At 43.5% G+C, this 7,791-nt stretch overlaps 1 long non-coding RNA gene across 1 annotated transcript; it reads right to left on the bottom strand.

The window, feature by feature from the left end:
- Positions 1-296: 296 nt before the first annotated feature.
- LOC128762242 (uncharacterized) lies at positions 297-5,533 on the bottom strand. Its single transcript, XR_008415541.1, has 3 exons — positions 5,407-5,533; positions 3,877-4,038; positions 297-850 (listed from the first exon to the last, which is right to left on the bottom strand). It is a non-coding gene; the product is annotated as an uncharacterized LOC128762242 (long non-coding RNA).
- Positions 5,534-7,791: the final 2,258 nt, after the last annotated feature.

Here is a 7,791-nt window from a genome sequence, read left to right on the forward strand (position 1 = left end):
AAGCAAGGGGAAGACCCCACACCACTTATGACCACCAACAAAAAAGGCTAATGTTTACCCTTTATGACCCAGTTAAAGTCGAACAATCGTACAAAGCAGTTCTTCCGCGGTAAGAGCACAAAAGCTCCCGAGCGCTTTAAAATAAACCCGACACATCATCCTGAAGAGTCTCGCCTGGGTTTTATCGTGATCGCCTTTGTGTGTTTATGTGAGACACTCCAGACACTTTTCTTGTAAAAACCCTTCAGATTTATACCGCGGCACTGCGATGGTCTCCATCACACATGAAGCAGTGATCACAAGTAAACAGGAGAGCTTTTAGTACATTTTTACGGCAGTCACTGAAATTCTTTTGGACTGGTTCTTACCAATGTGTCCGGGCGAGATGAGAAACCTGGCACCAGTGTGTCTAAATGGTTTAAGCAGCATATCTTACTGGTGGCATTTCAGCTGTTAGCACTCAGTGTGAGCAGCAGCAGCGTGAATGTAGGGTATGAATACATTTGTGGACACAATACCCTCCTCCCATCCAGCACATGTGCGGCTCAGATTTCTCCAATCCAGCTGTTTGAAGAGGTTTCAGCCTGAGACTTAAACCGCCCTGATCTCAATCATATAATGACTGATGTTCGCTGTTCGTAAGCTGCCAGACTAAATTCCTGACATAGGACGTTATTTTAGACAGGCACTGTCTTGTGTCGAGGTCTGCGTTCATAAATAGTGTTGGGGGTCGTTGGAGGGGTTCACACACTCTATGTTCCACACAGTCAGGCTTGAATTGATCGCAGAAAAGATGCCGGTAGGAGGCACTTCAAGATGGCCGCCCCATGCTAGAAACGTGGGGCAAAATCTGCAAAAAAAGAGAGGGAAATCACAGTGATTTTAAATTCAATATAGGCCCTTGTTGTTGCACTGCTTTTTATTCAGCGGTTTCTTCCAAAAGTTAGTCCCATAAATCAAGAAAGTTAAACCGTGCTTTGAAAAATAAGGTGGAGCAAATGCTTGTTTCAAAGATTACGCCGTGCAAGTGTACATACAAACTGAGGCAATTCTGTTGGTGGGGGACGATTGGTGGTCGCCATAGCAACGCCGATAAGACAACAGTTGAAGGGGAAAAGTTAAGTTTTCTTGATTTGACAATTTTCCTTGGAGATGTTTTGAGAGACGGTATTAATATAACAGCCAAAACAGTTGGTTTAACTGAAGAAAAGCGCTACAGAAAAACTACTAATATTTCATGTTGTGTAAGTTTGAGACCAAGTTTGAGACAAACTAATGTATTTTTACTTGATTCAGACAATATAAAACTTTAACTGACTTTTCCACATCTATTAGACCTGATTCTGATCAAATAAATGTCAGTTACCAGAGAAAAGTCAGGGGAAAAAAGCAGTTTCTTCCATTATTACTGCGGCATTTTCTAAACTAAATCATAAAAACTGTCTGGAAAATGTTCATAGATTGATATTAAATGAAGAAACTTTTATGTGTCCCATCCCTCATTTCAAATGACATTCCTCTTAATATGTATTTCATCAATCAAACATTCAACAGCCAAGTTAATATACTCTGACCTCGGACAAAGACAACAGCTGACTCGCCTGCTCCGTCCCCTCCCTCTCTATTAGACTTTTATACTGCATCTGACGTGCGGAATTAGAACAGAGAGAAGTGACAGCTTTAATGTGCACAAGAATAATGAAATATCAATGGATTCCCACGGCCGGGGCAGTTCTGCTCTCCATTCACTGATCACCCGGCTGTCAAGGAACAACGTCTGACATCTTCAAGAGCTAATATCTGTCTGCATTGTTATGAGCTTTGGTTTCATAAAATGGATGAGATAACATTGAATGTAATAAGGAGACACGGTCTGATGGTTTGTCGTAATTCATTCCCTACTGCCTCTGTCTCTTTCATGATAGCCGAGCTGGCCGACACGATTTGTCTTTGAAAAGAAAGTGAATCAAAGCCGCTCACTGTTGAGCAGCAGAACTGAACTCCTGATTTTTCTATTCTCCGTCCACACGCCCATAAACACACCTACATTTCAAACTTTATCTCGCCGGTGCAACCGTGTGATGAAGAAAGGCTGTGAATCTCTGAGAAATCAGCAACTGTGAGATAATTCTGTAACTAATAACGTGAAAGGGAGGGGGTGGGGGTCGTTTGATGGCTGACGCTGAAAAGATATTTTATTTTTTTGTGTGTGGGATTTGAGATGTGTGATTCTATGGAGCTGGCTCGCTCCCCTGCTGCTTGGCTCTGGCTCGGAGCTGGCCCCCCTCTGGCTAATGTTATGGAGAATCGGAGGAATTTTATGGCTGTCTTTTCCCTCAGCCCTCTTTTTTCTTTTGTTCCGCCTTTGAAGAATGACTTTAGACATTTTATTTACATATTTAACCACGGATGAAAGCAATGAAGGGTGAGGGACCAGAGCTCCTTGTGGGTTCATACGGGATTGTTTTTGATCAGCAGGATGGAGTCCAAGCCAATACAGATTTGTTTATGCCGGCTGAAACTGGATCAGTATCAAACGTGATAGTGACATCTCTGAAAATGACGCCATTTGATGAGCGGCGCGAGCTGCTTCTCCCGACTCCGTCGGCTGCGGCGATCCCTCTGTTTGCTGGGGCTGTGGCAGCCCGATGATTTGTACGCCTCTCCGACATGTGAGGTATGCTGGACCAGGGACGTTTGAGACATGTTTGGCATTGTTGTCGGCATTGAAAGGGCATGTTGATTAAACGTACGGGTGGGGTCGTGCTATAATCTTCTTAACCAAGGCCCTCCTCTTCCCTTTCAGGGGGCACAATGAGAAGAAACAACACACTCAGTTGGAGGTGAGACTATTTGTTCGCATGCCCTGCGTATTGTCCGAGGATCCTGTTCTCCCTCCTGATCGCACACATTCAGCGTTTAGCTCAGGGTGAACCTATTTATCAACATAATCTGCCATTTTCTCTTTTATTGTCATTCAACTATTTCTTGAAGTGGCTGATGCCAGAAAGACGAGCGAAATATGTGAAATCTGCTTCCAATTCAGACGTTAACGAAAAGCTATGTGGAAAATATAAAATATCTAGATGTCTTTTTAAGGTTTTCATGGTTTATTTGAGGTCATAAATGGATATTCATATGCAGTATTTATTCACGTAATCTTAACTAGTTTAACGTGTCAGCACTTTGCTAATTTACTGATTCATGAAGTACGATTCATATTATTCATTCATTTTCTTCTACTCATTTGTTTAACAAGGTTGAAGACGGAAGCTGGAGTCCCAGCTACCACGGGTGGGAGACAGGGGACACTCTGGAGAATTCACCCGACAGCTGCTCAAACTTTATATCAATTAACCTCTGCATTTCTTTGATAAAACAAAAGCTCACATGTGCTCTTATCACTCATGTTTTTTAAGTTTTGCGGGGACATTCCATTGACTTTCATGCTTTCCCCAGCCTCTCACCCTTAACTTAACCATCCAAAGCAAATGTCTCACCTTAACCAGGACTCTGAACCAAACTCACACACAATTATAATGACCCACTTATTACAAAGTTTCTGCTCAAATTGAGTCTTAACCACGTTGGGTCCAGCCAAACGTCCTCACAAAGCACACAAGCACACACACACACTGCCCTGCTGTCTTCTGATGGCGACAGCTTTTGAGCAAACCGCCGACAGCTATGTTACGAATCCGTGTTGCACCATTCCATTGCAATTACTGCTGTATCAAATCAGGCTGCAGTACAGCATGTTGCTGTTTATATTCATATCACAGTCACATTTCTGCCAAATCTCCTGGAATGCATTATTTAAACCAGGCGTGATGAATCCCTGAAAGTCGCATGCAAACTCAAAATTTCAAACTGCACCCTTGCGTCCGCGCTGTCGATGTCGGGTCCGGCCTCCACAGAACTGTGACGGGAAATGGTCGGGTGTCGTAATTGGACTTCTGAAACGCAGTTCAGTCCCGCTGCACAGCAGGTTCACTTTGGCTTGGACACAGATGGTCTTGTAGCAGAACCATGCTGTTCCTGGGACAAACAACATTTTGACAAAACACAAAATGATCAATGCGTGAAAGAATAGAAAAGCACATCAGTAAAACAATAGCTGGGAAGAACACAACTGAAGACTGCAAACTTTCTTTTCAATACCCAACTCTTGTTCAGAGAAAGTGGATATTATAATCCATCTATTTTCGACCGCTTATCTGGGTCCGATTGTGATGGAAAAGTGATTGTTACTGTTCAGACTAATGGAAAGTTACTGGTGAAGGCTGCCTCATTGTTTGTGGTTGTACCATTCCTCCTTGTTATCAGAACTGAGTGCAGACTGAACGTCTCACAGATGCTCAAGGTTGTTGCTACATTCTTGCTTGTTATCTTCAGTGTTATTGTGTGCCCCTCCCGTCCAGTGCACGCTGAGATTTCCTCAGCGAAGAGTGTCAACTTCATACTGTGAACTTGTATTCTCACTCTCCAAGATTCTTCAATAAATAGGGAATATTATTGAAATCAAGAAATTCCACAACACAGGTCACATTACATTTCTCTCCCAGGCCATTTCCATCAGTTCCTCCTGGAAGGTTCCAGGGCTCTTCTTCTTCTTTTTCTTTTGGCTTCTCCCTTCAGCCGTCGCCACAGCAAATCATCTTCCTCCATCTCACATTGTCCTCTGCTTCCTCTTCTCTCAAATGGAAGACTGGAAGATTCCAAAGCATCTGTCACTATAGTCTTTCCAGTGTGTCCTGCGCCTGCGTCCCCCCAGGTAGACGTCCGGCAATAATACCCAAACTACTTCACTTGGTTCCTCTCGATATAGAGGAGCAGTGGTTCTACACTGAGCCTCCTGCTTTAGGCTGAGCCCATGATCTTGTCATTTTACTCCTCACCGATGCTTGTAACCATAGCTGAGGGCAGCTTGACCGTTACATTTAGAGCCCTGCCGTCTGGCTTAGCTCCATCTTCACTTCACAGACTGGTCACTTTCTTAGTTGTGAACAAGACCCCATGATACTTAAACTCTTCCACTGGGTGCAAGACTCTATTCCGATCTCCTGAGGGGGCAATCCACTCTTTTCCGATCAATTGTGTAAAGAGAGAGGGGGCCAAGTCGTGTGTCTTCATATGCTCGGTGATGAATCAGTGATCTGGTTTAGAGAGTAAAAGAAAGATAACGCCTGGGCTGGATCATCCAAACACTATAGTGGACGTGCGCTCACCAAGACATTGAGAGACAATAACCATAGTTGTCTACTTATATACGAGCGTGTGGTCCATGTAAATAACAATGGGTTTCCCAAACGAAAAGACTTAAAAAGTCAAACTTTAAAATTGCAAATTTGATAAAACTTCGAACATGAACTGAAACTCATTTTAGAATGTGCTGCAAGGAATTACCTGAAAGACTGGCATGTTAACTGGCACATTAAAGCCTATTTATTTTGGCGCTACAGCAGTTCAGGCTATAACACTATGTGACAGTTGTGCTGAATCCAGTCCTGCAGTCTGTAGTTGGCCAATGAAGCTACAGGAAACTGACTATGAACTCAAGTCTGAAAACCTGATTAATTATACGGTGTGCTCCTCATGGGTTGGACCGAAAGCCTGTTTGACACCTGTGCCTTAGATGCTGCAGCCGCTGGAGATCAAAGGCAGCGAGATGTAATGGCTATTTTGCTGCTTGAACACCTTTGTTGCGTTTCATTTCTGTTTTATGAAGATGATAAATTGCACTCATTTAAGCAAAATTCTACTATGTACTTCTCTTGCTTTTATTTTCTCATGGGGAAATAAAACAAGTTTGAGTCTCACTATCCAATTGAAGAAATATTGGAGAAATGAATGCAAACATTACATGATTTTGTGCTGCAGATTTTTCATGCAGGGTGTGTTATGTATTTCTGAAATTGATAAACACCGCTGGTCTGTCCTTTTGTGCCCTGAAATATATCGATTTCCAGACGAATATGTGTGTTACTCCAAACTAAACCACTAGAAGAAAAAAATACATCTCATATATGACACACTTGTGTGTGATGGTCTTCAGCAGTGGAGCAAAAGGAGACTTGTGAATGGGAATTTTTGTTTGAGAAACTTGAAGCTATACACTTCCTTTTCAAGCATTGGTTTTCGGGCTTCAATCATTCAATGATCAGCGGAGTTTAAGTTGAGGGTGTAGAAAGAGTCAAGAGCTTTGGAGTCGCCGCCGGTGAAGGACACTGATGGCAATATTATTACTGCGGGTCCTCGTGGGGCCACTTGAGTGTGAATTGCTAATCAGGAAGGACTTCTCTGGTCTAATCCCTCTGAGTGGCCGGACTGGAATCAGCGAGTCTGGGGAGACTCCCCACTGCTTCTGGCTCTGGAGGCGCCATTCAACATCACAGTCCTCCTGTCCCATTCCCACAGTCCCCTCACACTGTGTAGCCATGCATGTGCGTGCACACACATGCTCTCACCAGCACCCACACACACACACACACACACACACACATCCTCCTCGTACCAAATTAGATTAGACCCTTCCCTTTCTCCCCGGCAAGGCGCTGGTCTTTTCTCTGCCTGGTCATTTATCCTCCCCCTTTTGTCTCTGGTTAATAAAAGAGAAACAAACTCTCAAACTCCCGGACTAGAAATGCACCGTTCTGGAGAGAAAAGGATGGAGGCTGCATCTTTAGCCGACCGTATAGCGGTGCGACGACACCAGTCTCCCTTCGGCGTGTGAGTTTTAATGATGTGTAGACGTGGGGGGAAGACTGTGTCTCCACAGTGAGTTGTGTTTCATGTCAACCTGTTACTCCATAACAACACTGTGCCATTGTTTTGTGGAACCTCTCTCACAATTCTACCAAAAATTCTCCCTGAGTAAAACACGGCAACTTTTTTTTTCCTGTGTGCGATGCTGGCTTTGATTCCTGTTTTCCTACATGAGTCAGTGGCACATTTAAGGGAAAAATAAGGTTAATTTGAATGATCTTTTGTGAGAAAAAGTCCTGGCGGAAGATTGTTCCTCTTGCAGTCGAGCCATCCCGAAAGCAGCAAATTGAGATCAAAGTGAAATTAAAGCTGACTCGTTCAAAGCCAGATAAAAATGTGTGAGCCTGGAGCGATATTTCTTCTATTGATTTCCTCCTTTGCCGAGGCTCCATGGGACTGTGCTGGCTGTGCTGTTCTAAGCAGCGGAATACAAGACGGAGGCTGCTGCAGGGCGAAAGGAAGTGTCTATCGATACAGACAGAAAAATGCTGCCATAATGATCCACCATAGACCGATTTCAGAGCTTTGGAAATCAGCCTTCACTTTGTATTATCCCACAAGAAAGGCGACGTCGGACGGGTGGCAGGAGGAGCGGCACGAGGAGCAACCAGGCATCATTTGTTTTTTGGGCTTTATTTGATGTTACTCTGCAAAAATATGAAATGAGGTGTGATGCGCAAAGCGACTTGTTTTTGTGTCCCCGTCCTTTGTATGGGACTTCTTTTTGAGAAACCACATGTGGAGTTGTTTTCTCTCTGAAGTTTATTTACATCTGCAAAAAATACTGAAAGATTTTTCACAGACAATTCTCTGGACATTTTGCTTTCCTTTCATGTTCAATAAAAGCAGAAAGAAAAAGATCAGATCCCCAAACAACGCTGTGCAACGTATTGTCAGGCTGAAACAGGCGACGACACTGCTCACAAATATCAGCTTTTTTTACAATGAGAAAACTCACCGAATGAAGAAGTAACACAAATCTATCTATCTATCTATCTGTCTGTCTGTCTGTCTGTCTGTCTGTCT

The sequence above is a fragment of the Synchiropus splendidus genome, chromosome 7 (genome assembly GCF_027744825.2).
Source record: "Synchiropus splendidus isolate RoL2022-P1 chromosome 7, RoL_Sspl_1.0, whole genome shotgun sequence".
Taxonomy (NCBI): Eukaryota; Metazoa; Chordata; class Actinopteri; order Syngnathiformes; family Callionymidae; genus Synchiropus; species Synchiropus splendidus.